Below are 17,473 nucleotides of genomic sequence, written 5' to 3'. Positions count from 1 at the left end.
AATCCCTCAGGGGATGGCCTACTGATGGCTTAGGCCCTTTCCCTCTGTAGTCTGGCCTCCCTCTGCAGGAGGTGACCGGATTGATCATGGGAAGGTGCTGCCCCCATCACTCCACCACTGCTGCTGCCTCTGGCCTTCCTCTGCGGGAGGCGGCCAGGCCCATCAGGGAAAGGTGCCACTCTATCACCCTGCTGCTACTGCAGCTGCCTGCCCTCCTCAGCCCTTGCAGCCCTCACAGCCTTCAAAGCTGCCTGCCCTCCTCGGCCCTCACAGCTGCGGCGGCTTTGTCTGGAAGGACGTCCGGTATATCAATCTAATTAGCACATTACCCTTATATTAGCATGGATTTCTTATGAGGGGGTTTATTTGCAACTAATTCCCTCTTTGTTTGCTTGAAAGTTTATTTCTCCTTCACTCATAAGGACAATTTTGCAGGAAACAGATTTCAGAGTTGATTTTTTTTTCTCTTCTCTCAGTACTTTTAATATTTCACTGTATGCTCTTCTTGCATGGTTTCTGAGAAGTTTGATATAATTCTTACCTTTACTCTTCTGTATGTAAACTTTCCCCCCCTCTGGCACCTTTCAGATTTTCTTCTTTATTTTTAATTTTTTTACAGTTTGAAAATGATATGCCTAAGTGTAGTTTTTGTGTGTGTTCGTTTTTCTTTTGTTTACTTTTATTCTACTTGATGTTCTCTGAGCTTCCGGGGCCTGTAATTTAATGGTTGACTAATTTGGGGGGAATTCTAGGTCATTATTGTTTCAAATATTTCTTTTGTTCTGTACCTTTCTCTGTTCTCCTTTTAGCATTCCTATGACATGTATGCTGTATCTTTTGTATTTGTCCCACAGTTCCTGGATACTCTGTTCCTTTTTTCACTCTCCAATTTTATGTTCAGCAAAGGAATGGCCTCTGCCAGCACTTTTGTCTGGGACAAAGTTGCCCCTCCAGCTCTCTCCTTGAAGCCAGACCATTCAGATCCTCCACATTTGTCCCTGGTACTTTCCGAGCTGCTGCCTCAGTTGCAGCTCAGAGTTAGTGGGAGATTAAGTCAGTGAATGAACCCTTTTAAAGGAATGCCTAGGACTCTATCAGCCCTCTGTCTCACTCAGCCACAATGCTCGCTAGATTTCACAGCCAGAAGTTACGGGGTCTTCTCTTAGCACTGGGACCCTAGGCTGGAGGCCTAGTGTGGGGCTAGGACTACTTTCTCCTCAGGAAGAGACTTCCACAGCTGAGATATCCCTCTGATTTTTAACCACCACCCATGGGTATGGGACTAGCTCATTCCATTTCTTAGCCCCTCCTACCAGTCTTAAAATGTTAGTTATAAGACTTTGGTCAGCTATAATAGATTTCAGGTGGTTCTCAATGACATTTGTTCTGTAGTTTAGTTGTAATTTTCAAGTTCTCATGGAGGATGCCAATAGTACATTTATCTACTCTGACATCTTGACCGAAAGCCCCTTATTCATTTGTTAGTGTTTTTGATCTTAAAGTTTTTATTAATTTTTATTTGATTAATTATAAGGGAAGTTGAACATCTCTTTTATTCTTTTTCTAATTTTTTTCCCATTATGGTAAAAGACATAACAATTTTCCATCATAACCATTTTTAAGTGTCCAGTTTAGTGGTATTACCATGTATTACCAGACTCTTTGTATCTCATAAGACTAAAATCAATAATACAAATAGAAAGAATTAAGGAGGCTATAGAGAAATTAAAATAGAATATTCAAAATATATGATTAATCTAAAAGAGGAGGAAATGAACAAAGATCAGATGCAAAAATAGAAAACAATTCACCATGAAGTAGGCCTGAAAACTAATCATATCAATAACTACTTTAAAAGTAAAGAAACTAAATTAAAATGCAGGGATTGTTAGTCTGGATTAATAAACAATTCTTAACAATGTTTGTATATAAACATTAAATATAGAAAGAGATAGATTGGAAGTAGATCATATATCATTTAAATAGTGAGGTAAAAAAGCTGGTGATTTATATTAATACAAGAAAAGTAGACTTCAAATCAAAGCAGATAAATAAAACAGGTAAAGAGGAACACTTCATTATGTTAAGAGGGCAAGTTAGGAAGCCATAAGAATCATAAATGAATATGCTTCAAAATAGAGCTACAAAATGCTTGAAACTAAAAGTAACAAAACTAAAGAAGAATATAGAATTATATAATTTGAGATTTTAACAACCCTCTCTCAGAAATTAAAAATCTCTCTATATAAAAGGCTAAGTGACTGTCCAACCATCCAACCTGCCTATAGGTATGACGTGCACCAGGGAGCAGATGCTCAATGCAGGAGCTGCCGAGCGGCAGTGACTTGGCAGCGGTGGTTCTCTGGTGATGCCCCTGGAGCCAGAGAGGAGGGAGCCCGATTCCTCGCAGGGCCATGCGATTTCACCTTCAGCCATGGGTTATGTTGCTGCTGGGGCACTGTTGGCCCCAAATCTGGTTTATTGCACACTGGTGTTTGCATTCCACAACCTGTACAACATCAACTTTGCAGAGTGCCTTTTTGCCTCTGACACTTCTGTTATAAAGGGCAAATAGCAATATTAAAATATTTATTCTAATTAATTTCCTTTCAATGTGCATAAATCCATGAACCAGGCCACTAGTTTTAAATATTTAAAAAATAAGAATGACATAAAAATTTGAATAACAATATTAAGCCTTTTTATAAAACACTCTCAACAACTAAAGAATACACATACTTTTAAAAAGCACATGGGATGTGCACCAAAATAGATGATATCCTGAGCCATGAAACAAGTTCCAATACATTTCATAAGAATGAAATCTTAGAGTATGTTCTCAGACCTTAGTAGAATTTTTAAAACTCAGCAACAAGAAAATTTCTACAAAATGTCCAATTTCCTGGAATTTAAATAGTACATTTTATAAAGCCCATGAGTAAAAAGGGAATTACAAGAAAAATTGGAAAATATTTCAAAATGAATGATAATGAAAACACAATATATCAAAATTTGTGGAATATGCCTTATTTAGCTTAGGTGGAAATGTATAGCTTTAAAAGAATACTAAAGAAGAAATGTTTCAAATCAACAATCAAGTTTCCATTTAAGTTAGAAAAATAAAAGTGAGTAGAAGGAAAGGAATAATAATAAAAATATAAGTGAAATAGGAAACAGAAAACCCTAGAGGAAATGATCAAATACTATTTTTAATTCTTAGAATGAAACTTAAGTTTAATAAATTTGGTAAACTTTTTGCAAGACTGATAACAAAAAAGAGAGAAAACAAAAATTATTAATATCTGGAATGAAAGAGGGAGCATTACTGGATCCAACAGAGATTATAAGAATGATAAGGGTCTACCACTATTGGGACAAATTTGAGACTATAATAAGATTTGTACAAACATTTTGAAAACAAGTTTTTCATCCCCCCCCCCCCCCCCGCCCAGTTTTATTGAGATGTAATTTACATATAACATTGTATTAGTTTAAGTTGTATAAGGTAATGTTTGATATTTGCATGTTGCAAAATGTATATTGCACAATACATCTAGTTAACATTCATCGCTTCACATAGTTACAAAGTTTTTGTGATGAGAACTTTTAAGATCTATTCTGTTAGTAACTTTTAAATACACAGTATAATATTGTTAACTATAGTCACCATAATATATATTACATCCCCAGAATTTACTTACCTTATAACTGGAAGTTTGTACCTTTTAACCACCTTCACCCAGTTCCCTGGCAACCACCAATCTCTTTTGTCTTTATGAGTTTGTTTTTATTAGTTTCCTCTTCCTTTCTCTTATAAGGACCCTAGTGATTACATTGATCCAACTACGATAATTTAGGATTATCTCTCCACCTCAAGATCCTTAAAACTAAGTCAGTTCTACAAAGTCTCTCTTGCCATATAAAGTGACGTATTTATTGGACTTGAGAATTAGAATGTGGCACCTTTAAAGGGCCATTATAGGACCATTATTCTGTCTCTCTTAAGAAACTGAGATTTGTGTCTCTCTTTGGGCTGGTGAGGCACAGCAGTAGGTGATCCCAAAGAGTAAGAAGGAGACATCCTAGGTTTGGGGTAGATTCTCTAATTGTCCTTTTGCACATTCCCTGTTGTTATTCCAACTTCTATCGCTGATAGTTTCTCACCACTCCCACTATCCCTACTGAGCCCATTTATTCCTTCTGTTGCTTTTTGCTGCTCTTCTACACCCAGTTCACACAATTTAAAGGATAACTATCAACATTTATACAAAATATTGTCAGAAAGACTATAAAAAATAGGTAGGTTTCTTTATAGATTCTGTAAGGGTCTGTAAAAATCCAGTTTATCTACCAGAAATGACCATATATAATATACAACCAAAATACTTCTACTGAATTCTGCAATTAATATCTGTTGAGCCTGCACTTAATCTAGAGTCGTTTCTCTAGATTTTGATATGAAGTGTACTTTTGAGGTCTTTGATTGGAACCATATGGCAGAGCTTTGCCACTTAGGTGTAGGATGGGTAGGCCTTCTGCCTCCGCTATATGTCCTGTGTAGCTTTCATGTTTCACAGATGGACTGTTTTTCTGTCTATAAAACGGATGCATCGTTCTGAAACAGTGAAATCTGATGACAGAGACCATATTTAATATATTTAACAAGTGCTGTTGATAGAATGAAACACTTATTAGCTAAGGATGTCATCCATTTTCTACATTGAAAACAGAAGGGTTTTTTTTGTTTTTATTGTTGATCTGGCCAATGTTCATTCCACAACACTGTGCTCCCAAGAAAAAGCAGACAAGCAAAAGAACAGAGACAGAATGGAGCCCAATTTCCTGACACCAGGATGTTCCAGTTATTCTACTTCCTTTTCTTCATTTACATTGCATGGACTCCAGAGTCATCTTATCATTGGCATCATATCTTGATACTTAATTTCTTCCACTTTTTTTTTTTTTTTCAAAGATGCATTTTCAGTCTCTACAATTTGAAGATTTTATGGCTGAGTCATGTGTGGAGTCCTAAAATTAAAATTGGTCTGTATTGAAATGAGCGATAAAGTTCCACTTTGGCTCTCTGAGAGCTGTTGCTGTGGTAGTGATAGGTGGGCTTTTCCTATTCCTAAAGGGAATTATTGCTTGGGTGCAAAATTTAAAAAGAGCAAAGTAAAAAGACAGCTTTTCAAAAACAACTGCCATAATATTTTAATATTTTTTCAGTTCTGCATCCCCAAAACACAGAATTGTCATATAAGAAACACAAGTAAGAGATTTTCTCTGGAAACCAATAACAACAACAACAAAAATCCCTTAAACTGCAAAACAAATTAAATAGATTATAATTAAGGAAATATTTTAAACAAAATCCAGCTGTTAATCTAAATGCTGATGTTTTTATCCTGTTTATAATAGCTTTGGGATTGAAAAGACTCACAGTGAATGCCTCAGGTTAAAATAAAAACTTAATTGTATAGTTTTTTTTTCCCCCTTTAGTCTTCTGAGGAGAGGTGCATTCTGCTCGGCTCATATAATTAACATACTAATAGTAAAAGGAATAAAGGGCTCTATTTAAACAGACAATTGGCTAATGTCATTCTAGAACATTTTTTAAGCTCAGATATTTGTTGTCAGAATTAATTGATTGAAAAATATAAGATGAAAATTAATGACATTTCTTTTTAAATAAACTTAGTTAAAATATTAAATTGCACAAGCAGTATAAATTTTAGGAAAATTAGGAAATGTAGATAACCAAGGAATAGAAACATATAAGAGCAAGCTTACATGGTACTGATTCTGACTCTTGACCCTCTTCCCCTCAAACAACTCACAAAAGAATGACTAAAGAAAAAAATTTGGGGAGTAAAGTAAGACATTCTGAATTTAGGAAAATGCTAACTACCTTTTACAAACATAATGGAATTCCTGCTGCATAAATTACAGTTTGGACCAAGTAAAGGAAGACTTGGAGAATCACAGGTCCCTTCTTTTCCTGAGAAAGCAGTGCAGTATCCTGGGAAGTAAGAAAATGATGTTCGGGTGGCGGTGACTGTGGTGGGGGGACAATACTATAAGGGACAGGTCTGGAAGCATTGGTGGATCATTGGAGAGGCTGGCACCTGTGGTCCCACCTTCCTGCTGCAGGTCATGGAGAAGTTAAAGTCTATAAATGGTGGCAATGGAAGGAAAAGCAAGTTCATCTGCTGGCTACTTTAAAAGGGGGTAGGTTCCTAACCACTTGGGGTTTTTTCCCAATTCAGGGGCTGGTTCTTAGGATGAAAAATAGGCCAGGGAAGAAACTGGGTCAAATTTACTTAGAGTTGTTTCCACAGCTTTGGACCAATAGTAGCAAAAAGATTGAGGAAGAGCTATGAATACCCTCACCAAACAGAAAGGTAATGCTCACTAATTTTTTGTTTGTTTGTTTTTCTTTTTAATCTTTACTGTTAAAAGTATTTCATATGTCCCCTTTTGTCCCCTATCTACTCCCTCCAGCCCACTCCCACCCTCCACCCAGGTCTTCACCACCCCCCTGTCTGAGCCTATGCATATATGCATACAAGGTCTTATCTCCCACCTACCCACCCTACTCCGCCTTCCCTCCGAGATTCTGCACTCTGTTCCATGCTTCATGTCACTGGATCTTCTCTTTTCATCAGTTTATTTTGTTACTTAGATTCCATATATGAGTGAGATCATGTGACACTTGTCTTTCTCTGACTTACTTCACTTAGCATGACACTCTCTAGATTCCTCCAAGCTGTCTCAAAGGATAAGAGTTCCTTTTATTTCACTGCTGCATAGTATTCCATGGTATAAATATACCACAGCTTTTTTATCCACTCACCTACTGATGGGCACTTGGGCTGTTTCCCAATCTTAGCTATTGTAAATAACAATGCTAGGAACATAAGGGTGCATACATTCTTTCTGATTGGCGTTTCAGGTTAGTTAGGATATAATTCTAGAAATGGGATCACTGGGTCAAATGGCAGTTCCACATTTAATTTTTTGAGGATACTCCATATTGTTTTCCATAATGACTGCACCAGCCTGCATTTCCACAGCGGTGTGCTAGGGTTCTCTTTTCTCCACATCTTCCCCAGGACTTGTCATTTGTTGATGGTAGCCATTCTGACAGGAGTGAGGTGATACCTCATTGTCATTTTAATTTGCAACTCTCTAATGACCAGTGACTTTGAGCATTTTCTTATGTTTCTTGGCCATCTGTATGGAGAAGTGTCTACTTAAGTCCTTTGCCCATTTTTTAATTGAATTGTTTATCTTCCTTTTGTTAAGTTGCATCAGTTCCTTATACAATTTGGATGTTTTTTGTTGTTTGTTTTTTGTTTTTTAAAGGAGAATTTATTTGTTCTCTATTGTTTCTGTAACAAATAACCATGCACTTGGTTGGGTAATACAACACATATTTGCTTTCTTACAGTTCTGGAGGCCTTAAGCCGAAATCAGTTTTACTGGGCTGAAGTCAAGATGTGGGCAGGATTGGTTCCTTCTACAGGCTTCAGGAGAGAATCCATTCCTTGCCTGTTCTAGCTTCCAGACATGGTCTGCATTCCTTGGCTGTTTTTGCATCACTTCAATCTCTGCTGCTGTTACCATATTGCCTTTTTTCTTTGACTTTCTTGCCTCCCTCTTTATTTTTCAATATATATATTATTGATTTTTTACAGAGAGGAAGAGAGAGGGATAGAGAGCTAAAAACATCGATGAGAGAGAAACATCGATCAGCCTTCTCCTGCATACCCCCCACCAGGGATGTGCCCGCAACCATGGTACATGCCTTTGACCGAAATCAAACCTGGGAGCTTTCAGTTTGCAGGCCGATGTTCTATTTACTGAGCCAAACCGGCTTAGGCACAATTTGGATGTTAACTCTTTATCAGATGTATCATTGCCAAATTTGTTCTCCTGTACAGTGGGATTCTTTTTTGTTTTATTGATGGTTTCTTTGATGTGCAGAAGCTTTTTATTTTGATGTAGTCCCATTTGTTTAATTTCTCCTTAGTTTACTTTGCCCTAGGACAGTGGTTGGCAAACTCATTAGTCGACAGAGCCAAATATCAACAATACAATGATTGAAGTTTCTTTTGAGAGCCAAATTTTTTAAGCTTAAACTTCTTCTAATGCCACTTCTTCAAAATAAACTTGCCCAGGTCGTGGTATTTTGTGGAAGAGCCACACTGAAGGGGCCAAAGAGCCGCATGTGGCTCTCAAGCCGCAGTTGGCCGAACAAGGTTGTAGGAGATGTATCCATAAACATACTGCTATGAGAGATGTCTGAGATTTTGCTGCCTATGGTTCCTTCTAGGATTTTTATGGTTTCCTTACCTACATGTAGGTCTTTTATCCATTTTGAGTTTATTTTTGTTTATGGTGTAAGTTGATGGTCTAATTTCATTTTCTTGCATGTATCTGACCAATTTTCCCAACACTTTTTATTGAAGAAACTGTTTTTACTCCATAGTATACTCGTGCCTCCTTTGTCAAATATTGAGCATAATGTCTTGGGTCAATTTCTGGGTTCTCTGTTCTGTTCCCTTGATCTATATGCCTGTTCTTGTGCCAGTATCAAGCTGTTTTAATTACGGTGGCTTTGTAATATAACTTGATATCTGGTCTTGTGATTCATCTGACTTTGTTCTTCTTTTTCAATATTGCTGCAGCTATTTGGGGTCTTTTTTAGTTCCATATAAATTTTAGGATATACCAGGTGTACTGGTTAATAATGCGGATTTTGTTATTAAAGAAAACGCGATAATTTCAAGAGAAACATCAAAAGTGCTTTATTCAAAGTAATGTCCATCGCTAGCTACACATTTCCCCATCTTTCAGGTAATTTGTGGATACTGTCTCAATAGAACTTTTGTTGTTTTGAGGAAAACTATTCAGAGACCCAATTTTCCACCTCTCCATATGTTTTGAAATGCTGCTCAGAAAGTGCATGTGCCATGGATAAGAACAAGTGGTAATCTGAAGGAGCAAAGTCTGGTGAATACAAGCATGTGGGTTAACACTTCCCAGGCAAGATCTTTTAACATGTCTTTAACTGGTTTTGAAGTGTGTGATGGTTAAGGTGACCAGACGTCCCACTTTTGGTGGGACAGTCCTGATTTTTAACAATTTGTCCCGCATCCCGCCACGTTTTAAAAAAGTCCCAATTTTTGGAAAGCTTCGTCTGGTCACCTTAGTGATGGTGTGTTATCATGAAGCAAAATTACTTTGCTGTGTCTTCTGGCCCATTCTGGTCATCTCACACTCAAAGTGTGGTTCAAATTGGTTATTTGTTGTAGGTAGCAATAAGTATTAACAGTTTCACCTGGTTTTAGAAGCCATTAATACGCCCCACCTTCCTGATCCCACCAAATGTAGAACATTGTCTTCTTTCCAAAGCAATTTGGCCTTTTAGTCAATGTTGATGGTTGACCTGGACCAACTCATGATTTTGTGCATTTGGGGTTCTCAAAATAAATACACTTTTCATTGCCAGTCACAGTTTGATGCAAAAAGACTTTCTTTCGTGCCATTGAAGCGACATTTTAATGATGACTTTTCAGTTTTCCATTTGTCTTTCGTTTAGTTTTCCTCCCTTTAAAAGCTTTCCCATTGCTTGTAAATGATCAGAAAGTATTTGCTGAGCAATATTTAATCTTTCTGCAAGTTGTTTTTGAATTTGACATGCATATTCATCCAATAATGCTTGTAATTGTTGATCTTCAAACTTTTTCAATTGACCTGGATATTCTTTGCCTTTCACATTGAAATCATCACTTTTAAAGTGTTTAAACCAGCGTTCACAATTATCTTGAGATGGAGCATGTTTACCATAAGCTTCCCAAAGTATATGATAACTTTCAGTAGCACTTAGCACTTTTCAAAATAAAGTAATTAATTAAAACTTCCTGCAAATGCTCTTTTTTTTTTTTGGCATGAAATGTGACATTTTTAAACATAAAAATATCTATGATGTTAACACCTTCAGAAAATTTGATATATGAAGTTTTGAAGCTTGCTGTCAATACAACAAAATAGCATACATATCAAATTGCATATATATCTACATATGTATAACTCCATCTATTGAAAAAAAATCTGCATTATTAACCAGTACACCTGATATTCCTAGAAATATTTGTTTTAGATCTGTGAAATATGTTGTTGGTATTTTAATAGGGATTGCATTGAATCTGTAGATTGCCTTGGGTAGTATGGACATTTTATGATGTTGATTCTACCAACCCATGAACACGGAATATTCTTCCACTTGTTTATATCTTCTTCCATCTTTTTCTGCTCAATATATATATATATATATATATATATATATATATATATATATATATATATTTTAAATCCTCATCCGAGGATATTTTTTCTCATTGATTTTTAGAGAGAGTGAAAGACAGAAAAAAATATAGATGTGAGAGAAACACATCGATTGGTTGCCTCATGCATGAGCCCTGACCAGGGTCCAGGCTGGGAGAAGCCTGCAACTTAGATAAATTCCCTTAACTCGAATTGAACCTGGGACCCTTTGGTCTGTAGTCCAATGTTCTATCCTTTGAGCAATACTAGTTAGGGCTGCTCACTAATTTTTAAAAATCATAAAAGTCTTGATAATATGGCTGGTTAATACTGCTTCAGAGAAACAAATAAGAAATGAAAAAGAATAAAGAAAAGCAAGAAAACTGAATAGAAAGATGATTAAAACAAACCCAAATATATAAATAATCATGATCAATATGAATGGATTAAAGTTGTAAATAAAAAAAATAGATTAATAGAATGGATATTAAAAATCCAGTTATATGTTGATTTATAAGATAGCCTAAACACATAAGGCTATATAGAGGTAGAAAATAAAAGAATATGAAATATATGCTAGGTAAAAGCTAATTAAAAGAGAGGTGGTATAGCATCCTAATGTGTAAATACCCTGGGTTCCAACGACCAGTAACTACCGAGGCTTGACCAACTGGAAGTCAGTCCTGCAATCCAGCGCTGACTGCTTCCACTGCAGGCCAGAGAGAGGGACTGATCTGTTGCCTCTGTGAAAGCTTTTGATCAGCACTTAGCAGCACTTGCCTCTCTTTTTGTCTCCCAGTCTGGCCAGCAGCTGCACCTCCATTTCTCTCCAGGCCTCCACCAGGGCTGCTGATCAGCCCCGCCTTTCTAATCAGGTTCCATTGATAGGCCCAGAGATGCTGATTGACATAAGAACCAATCAATCAGAACCAAATGTGAAGAATCAATGACTGCCTAAGAGGTGGAGCTTTTGACACTGACTGACTGGCATTGAAACCAACCAATCACACCAAATCTGGGTGCTGTGGGGAGCCAATGGCTGCCTAGGAGGTGGAGCTTTTGAGGCTGACTGGTATAGAAATTGACCAATCTGAACAAAATTGAACATAATCTCAAAAGAAATTTCAGCATAAGAGGGCAGTTGGGGGTGAGATCAGGCCTGCAGGGAAGGGCAATTGGGGGCAAGACCAGGCTAACAGGGGAGAACCATTGTGGGCAAGATCAGGCCTGCAGAGGAGGTCAGTTGGGGGCTACTAGGCCAACAGGGGAGGGCATTTGTTGGTAATCAGGCTTGCAGACAGAGGCACTTAGGGGCTATCAGGCAGGCAGACAGGTGAGCAGTTAGGAGCCAGTGATCCCAGATTGTGAGAGATTGTGGGATTGGGCCTAAACCAGCAGTTGGACACCCCCCAAGGGAAGAGGGTGCAGGCTGGGCTGAGGGAACCCCCATCCATGCATGAATTTCATGCACTGGGCCTCTAGTACTATCATAAAACAATATGAAAATATGTACTTTAAAAAGCATTATTAGGGATATAGAAGGTTTTTACATAATAGTAAATGCTCAATTCACCATAAAGATGTAAAAATTACATTTAAAATTCTAAACATTAAATTCTAATAAATCAATTTGAATATATAAAATTGACAAAACTACAAGAATAAATGGGCAAATTCAATGTCATAGTAGAGAATTCAGCAAATAGCTAATGGTTTATATATTAAAAAGAAAAATATCCAGACAAAAATATAGATTTGACCTTCGCCAACATGGCTTAGTGGTTGAGCATCAGCCTATGAAGCAGGAGGTCATGGTTTAATTAATGGTCAGGGCACTTACCTGAGTTGTATGTTTTTTTTTAGTTTTTTTAAAAATATATTTTATTGATTTTGTACAGAGAGGAAGGGAGAGAGATAGAGAGTTAGAAACATCGATGAGAGAGAGTCATCAATCATCTGCCTCTTGCACACCCCCTACTGGGGATATGCCCGCAACCAAGGTACATGCCCCCGACCGGAATCGAACCCGGGACCCTTCAGTCCCCAAGCCGACGCTCTATCCATTGAGCCAAACCAGTTTCGGCATGAGTTGTAGGTTTGATTCCCAGAGTAGGATGTGCAGGAGGCAGCCGATCAATGATTCTCACCACTTATGTTTCTATCTCTCTCTCCCACTCCTTTCCTCTCTGAAATCCATAAAAATATTTTAAAGATATATGTGTATTTATATATATTTGAATGGCACAATTAGCAAAGTTGATTTAATGGACAAGTTTAACAGTGATAAGAATTCATCATGCTCTAAGCCATAAAGCAAATATCAACAAATTTAAAAGAATAGGTATTGCCAGAGCTGATTTGGCTCAGTGGATAGAGCACTAACCTGCATACCCAAGGGTCTCATTTCTGGTCAAGGGCACATGCCCAGGTTGTGGGCTCAATCTCTAATACGTGGTGTGCAGAAGGTAAGCTGATCAACGATTTTTATCATTGATGTTTCTATATCTCTCTTCCTCTCCCTTCCTTTCTGATATCAATAATATCCTATCTAATAAAGAGGAAATATGCTAATTGACCATTACACCTTCACAAATATGGTGGCACCCACAGCCAATAAGGAGGGAATATTCTAATTGACTGTCACGCCCTCAAAGATGGCAGCACCCACAGCCAGAAAATGGTGGTGTTCAGTCCTCTCAGCCCCACTGAGGTGGCAGGCATGCGGCACAGCTGGGCCTGCTCCCAGACTGATCCAACAGCTTCGCACGCCTGCCTCTGGAGTCCCACAGTCCCCTCCACCCTCCAGCTGCCCAGGGCTGGCTCAAGGCTCAGGCAAGCCTCAGATGGCAGCTTCCCAGCCGACCCTGAGGTGCCAGCAAGCCTTGGATGGTGGCTGCCCAGCTCCCCAGGGCTGCCTGAGGCTTAGGTAGCCAAGGCCGACTGACACTTGTGCTGCTGGCAGGGGCAGTGGCAAAGGTGTGATGGGTGGGGGAGGAGGGGCGTCACCTTCCCTTGATCACCGGGTTGCCTTCCATCCCTGAGGGCTCTTGCACTGTGAGAGGGGAAAGCCAGGCTGAGGGACCCTCCCCCTCCAGTGCATGAAGTTTCATGCACTGGTTCTCTAATATATATATATATGAATAGTTATTATACTGACCAAAATATAATTAAATCAGAATATGATGACAAAAATAAGGTATTAAAATTTTCCACTATTTGGAAATTAAAACAGCCTACACTTCTAAAAACACACATGAACACAATTTGAAAATACTTAAAATTAAATTACATTCCTTTTAAGCATGTGAATGTTTTTTAAAAATCCATATATTGTGGCCCAGACTAATGTGGCTCTATTGTTTAGAGTATTATCCCATGCTTTGAAAGGTTGCAGGTTCAATTCCCTGTCAGTGCACATACCTAGATTGTGGGTTCAATTTCTGGTTGGAGTGCATATAGAGGCAACCAACCAATGTTTCTCTCACTCTGATGTTTCTCTCTCTCTCCCTCTAGGTTTCTCTGTCTCTAGTATCAATGAAAAACATATCCTTGGGTAAGGATTAAAAAAAACACACAACCATACATTATGGTTCTCTGAACAGTATGAATTAAGTTATAAACAAATAAAGTAACTAGAAATCCTAATGTAATTGGAATTAAAAATTTTATTTTTATTATTAAAAATATATTACTTTTTTATCTTTATTGTTCAGATTATTACAGTTGTTCCTCTTCCCCCCCCCATAGCTCCCCTCCACCCAGTTCTCACCCCACCCCACCCCATGTCCTTAACCCTCCCCCCCACTGTCCTCATCCATAGGTGTATGATTTTTGTCTAGTCTCTTCCCACACCCCCACACCCCTTTCCCCCTGAATATTGTCAGTCCATTCCCTTTCTATGCCCCTAATTCTATTATATTCACCAGATTATTCTGTTCAGATTTTTTATTCACTTGATTTTTAGATTCACTTGATAGATATGTATTTGTTGTTCATAATTTTTATCTTTACTCTTTTCTTCTTCTCTTCTTAAAGAATACCTTTCAGCATTTCATATAATACTGGTTTGGCGGTGATGAGCTCCTTTAGCTTTTCCTTATCTGTTAAACCTATTTTTCTGATTTCAGTTCTGAATGATAGCTTTGTTGGGTAGAGTAAATCTTTGTTGTAGGTTCTTGCTATTCATCACTTTGAATATTTCTTGCCAGTCCCATCTGGCCTGAATAGTTTCTGTTGAGAAGTTAGCTGACAGTTGTATGGGTGCTCCCTTGTAGGTAACTTAACTGTTTTTCTCTTGCTGCTTTTAATATTCTCTCTTTGTCTTTTGCCCTTGGCATTTTAATTATGATGTGTCTTGGTGTGGTCCTCTTTGAATTCCTTTTATTTGGGGTTCTGTGAGCTTCTTGGACTTGTAAGTCTATTTCTTTCACCAGATAGGGAAAGTTTTCTGTCATTATTTCTTCAAGTAGGTTTTCAATATCTTGCTCTCTCTCTTCTTCTGGCACCCCCATAATTCGGATGTTGGTATGCTTGAAGTTGTCCCAGAGGCTCCTTACACTACCTTCCTATTTTTGGATTCTTTTTTATTTTTGCTTTTCCGGTTGGGTGTTTTTTGCTTCTTTGTATTTCAAATCTTTGACTTGATTCTTGTGTTCCTCTAGTCTGCTGTTGGGTCTCTGTATATAATTTTTTATTTCAATCAGTGTATGCTTAATTTCTAGTTGGTCCTTTTTCATATCCTCGAGGGTCTCACTAAATTTATTGGCCTTTTCTAGAAAATTCTTGAAAAACCTTATAACCGTGGTTTTGAACTATATATCCAGTTTTTGCTTTCCTCCATTTCTTTCATTTGTGACCTTTCTTTCTCTTCACATTTTGGCTGATTCCCTGAGTTGATAGAGTGGCTTTGTGTGCTAGGTGTCCTATAGGGCCCATTGGCTAAACCTCTCCAGTTACCTGAGGTGGACACTCTTGATGAACCCCTTTGTGGGTTGTGTGCATAGTCTTGTTATAGTTAATCCTTGATTGTTGTTGGTATCACTCAGTGAGGATCAGCTGTGTCTATAATGGGAGACCTTTTGTGCTAGAGACACACTTATGAGGCAAGACTTGCTTCAGTGGGGCTTTGGTGCTCACTGAGTCTTCTCACTGAGTGTGTCTCTTATGGATCTGAGGAGTTGTAATCTGGATGGTCCTACTCTGATGCCAGGGTACACTGGCTCTTAGATCTCCAAGGAGGTGCTAATTTAGCCTCTGCCTGAGGCCACCCAGCAGGAGCTACAGAGAAGTCTGCAGATTCCTCTTCTTTGTTTGGGTTTTGGAGGTGCCCAGATGAGGCCCAGCTGTGAAGCAGTGCAAGCTGCTATGGGACCTTGGGCCTTCTTTTGGATCTTCTGGGTCTCTCTGACTCAGCTGCAATTTGATAGGTAAGTTTAGATTTCAAAGGGTCAGGCCATTCATATGTAAAAGTCTCTGTGCACAGCATGGATGGGGCGGATTCTCAGGGCGGAGCAAACAGCAATGGTTTTTTTATCAGCCTTGCCCTAAGAGGCCCTTGGGTCTCAGTGTCCTGTGGTAATCGCTGCAAGCTCCTCTGAGAGAAAGCTGCCCTCGAGTTCCACCCACTGCCAGACAGTCCAGTTTCTCCCTGTATGAGTCTGGGTCCCCAGAGTCTTGCCCAGAACTGGAGTTCAGAGCAGTTGGGAGCTTGTGTTTCCCTTCGGCTTGAAAAAGCCAGCTGTGTACTCAGTTGCCAGCCCTCTTTATGCGAGTACCTCTGTACCTCTGTCTTTTACACCTCCTCTGAGTCTCAGTGTACTTTTCTCTTTCCTTCTACTTGTAGAATTTCCACTCAGCCAGTCTTCCTGTGCTTCTGGGTGATGTCCGTTTTGTCTTTCAGTTGTAGTTTTTTTTTTTGTTGTTGTTGTTTTTAAAATATATATATATATATATATATGTATATATATGTGTATATATATATATATTTATAGAACTATAAAATGTTCTAAATAACAAAAATCTAACTATCCCTCTCTCTTTCTCTCTGTAAAAAATCAATTAAATATATATATTTTTTACAGAGAGGAAGAGAGAGGGATAGTTAGAAACATCGATGAGAGAGAGAATCATCGATTAGCTGCCTCTTGCACACCCCCCGCTGAGGATGTGCCCACAACCAAGGTACATGCCCTTGACCGGAATCGAACCTGGGACCTTTCAGTCCACAAGCCGACGCTCCATCCATTGAGCCAAACTGGTTTTGGCTGTAGTTTTGAAGTTGTTGTGTGAGGCAGCAAGTTCAGGTGTTTACCTATGCTGCCATCTTGGTTTCTCTCAAAAATATATTTCTTCATTGCTTTCAGAGAGGAAGGAAGAGGTATAGAGAGATAACAACATCAATGATGAGAATAATTGATTGGCTGCCTCCTGCCTGCCCCACACTGGGGATTGAGCCTGTAACTTGGGCTTGTGACCCGACCAGGAATCAAAACATGACCTCCTGGTTCATAGGCCAAAACTGAACAACTGAGCCTTGTTGGCCAGGCAAAATTTTTAAATTATACTTTTTAATATCCCACGTGTCAAAGATGAAACATAATGAAAATTATAAAATGTTCTAAATAACAAAAATACTTCATATTAAAACATATGCTCTTTACTATATTAAAACATATATTATGGGAAAATTATAGCTATTAATGCATAAGTTAAAAAACAAATGCTGAAAATTAATATCAGGCAAAATAAACCAAAGACTGTAGAAAGAGGGAAAATAAAATTTTACAACCATGAGAATAACTAATTACTTGCAATAATATGAATAACAATTTAGTAATGTTAGTAAAAAAGAATACATTTAGCATTTGTATTTAGTAATGGTTTACAAGATAAATAATAACAAAATTTACCATCTTAACCATTTTTAAGTGTATAGTTCAATACATTTTTAAGTGTATTGTGAAACAAAAAACTTTTTCATCTTGTAAATCTTAACATTTATACTCATTAAATCTATACCCCTGTCTCCTTCTCTCCAGTCCTTGGTAATCACCCTTACACTTTCTATTTTTATGAATTTGTGTACTTTAGATACCTCATATACGTGGAGACATTATACAGTATTTGTATTTTTTGTGATTGGTTT

Source organism: Pipistrellus hanaki, assembly GCF_964339955.1.
Source record: "Pipistrellus hanaki genome assembly, chromosome: 1".
NCBI lineage: Eukaryota > Metazoa > Chordata > Mammalia > Chiroptera > Vespertilionidae > Pipistrellus > Pipistrellus hanaki.
Note: the sequence above shows the minus strand (reverse complement) of the source record.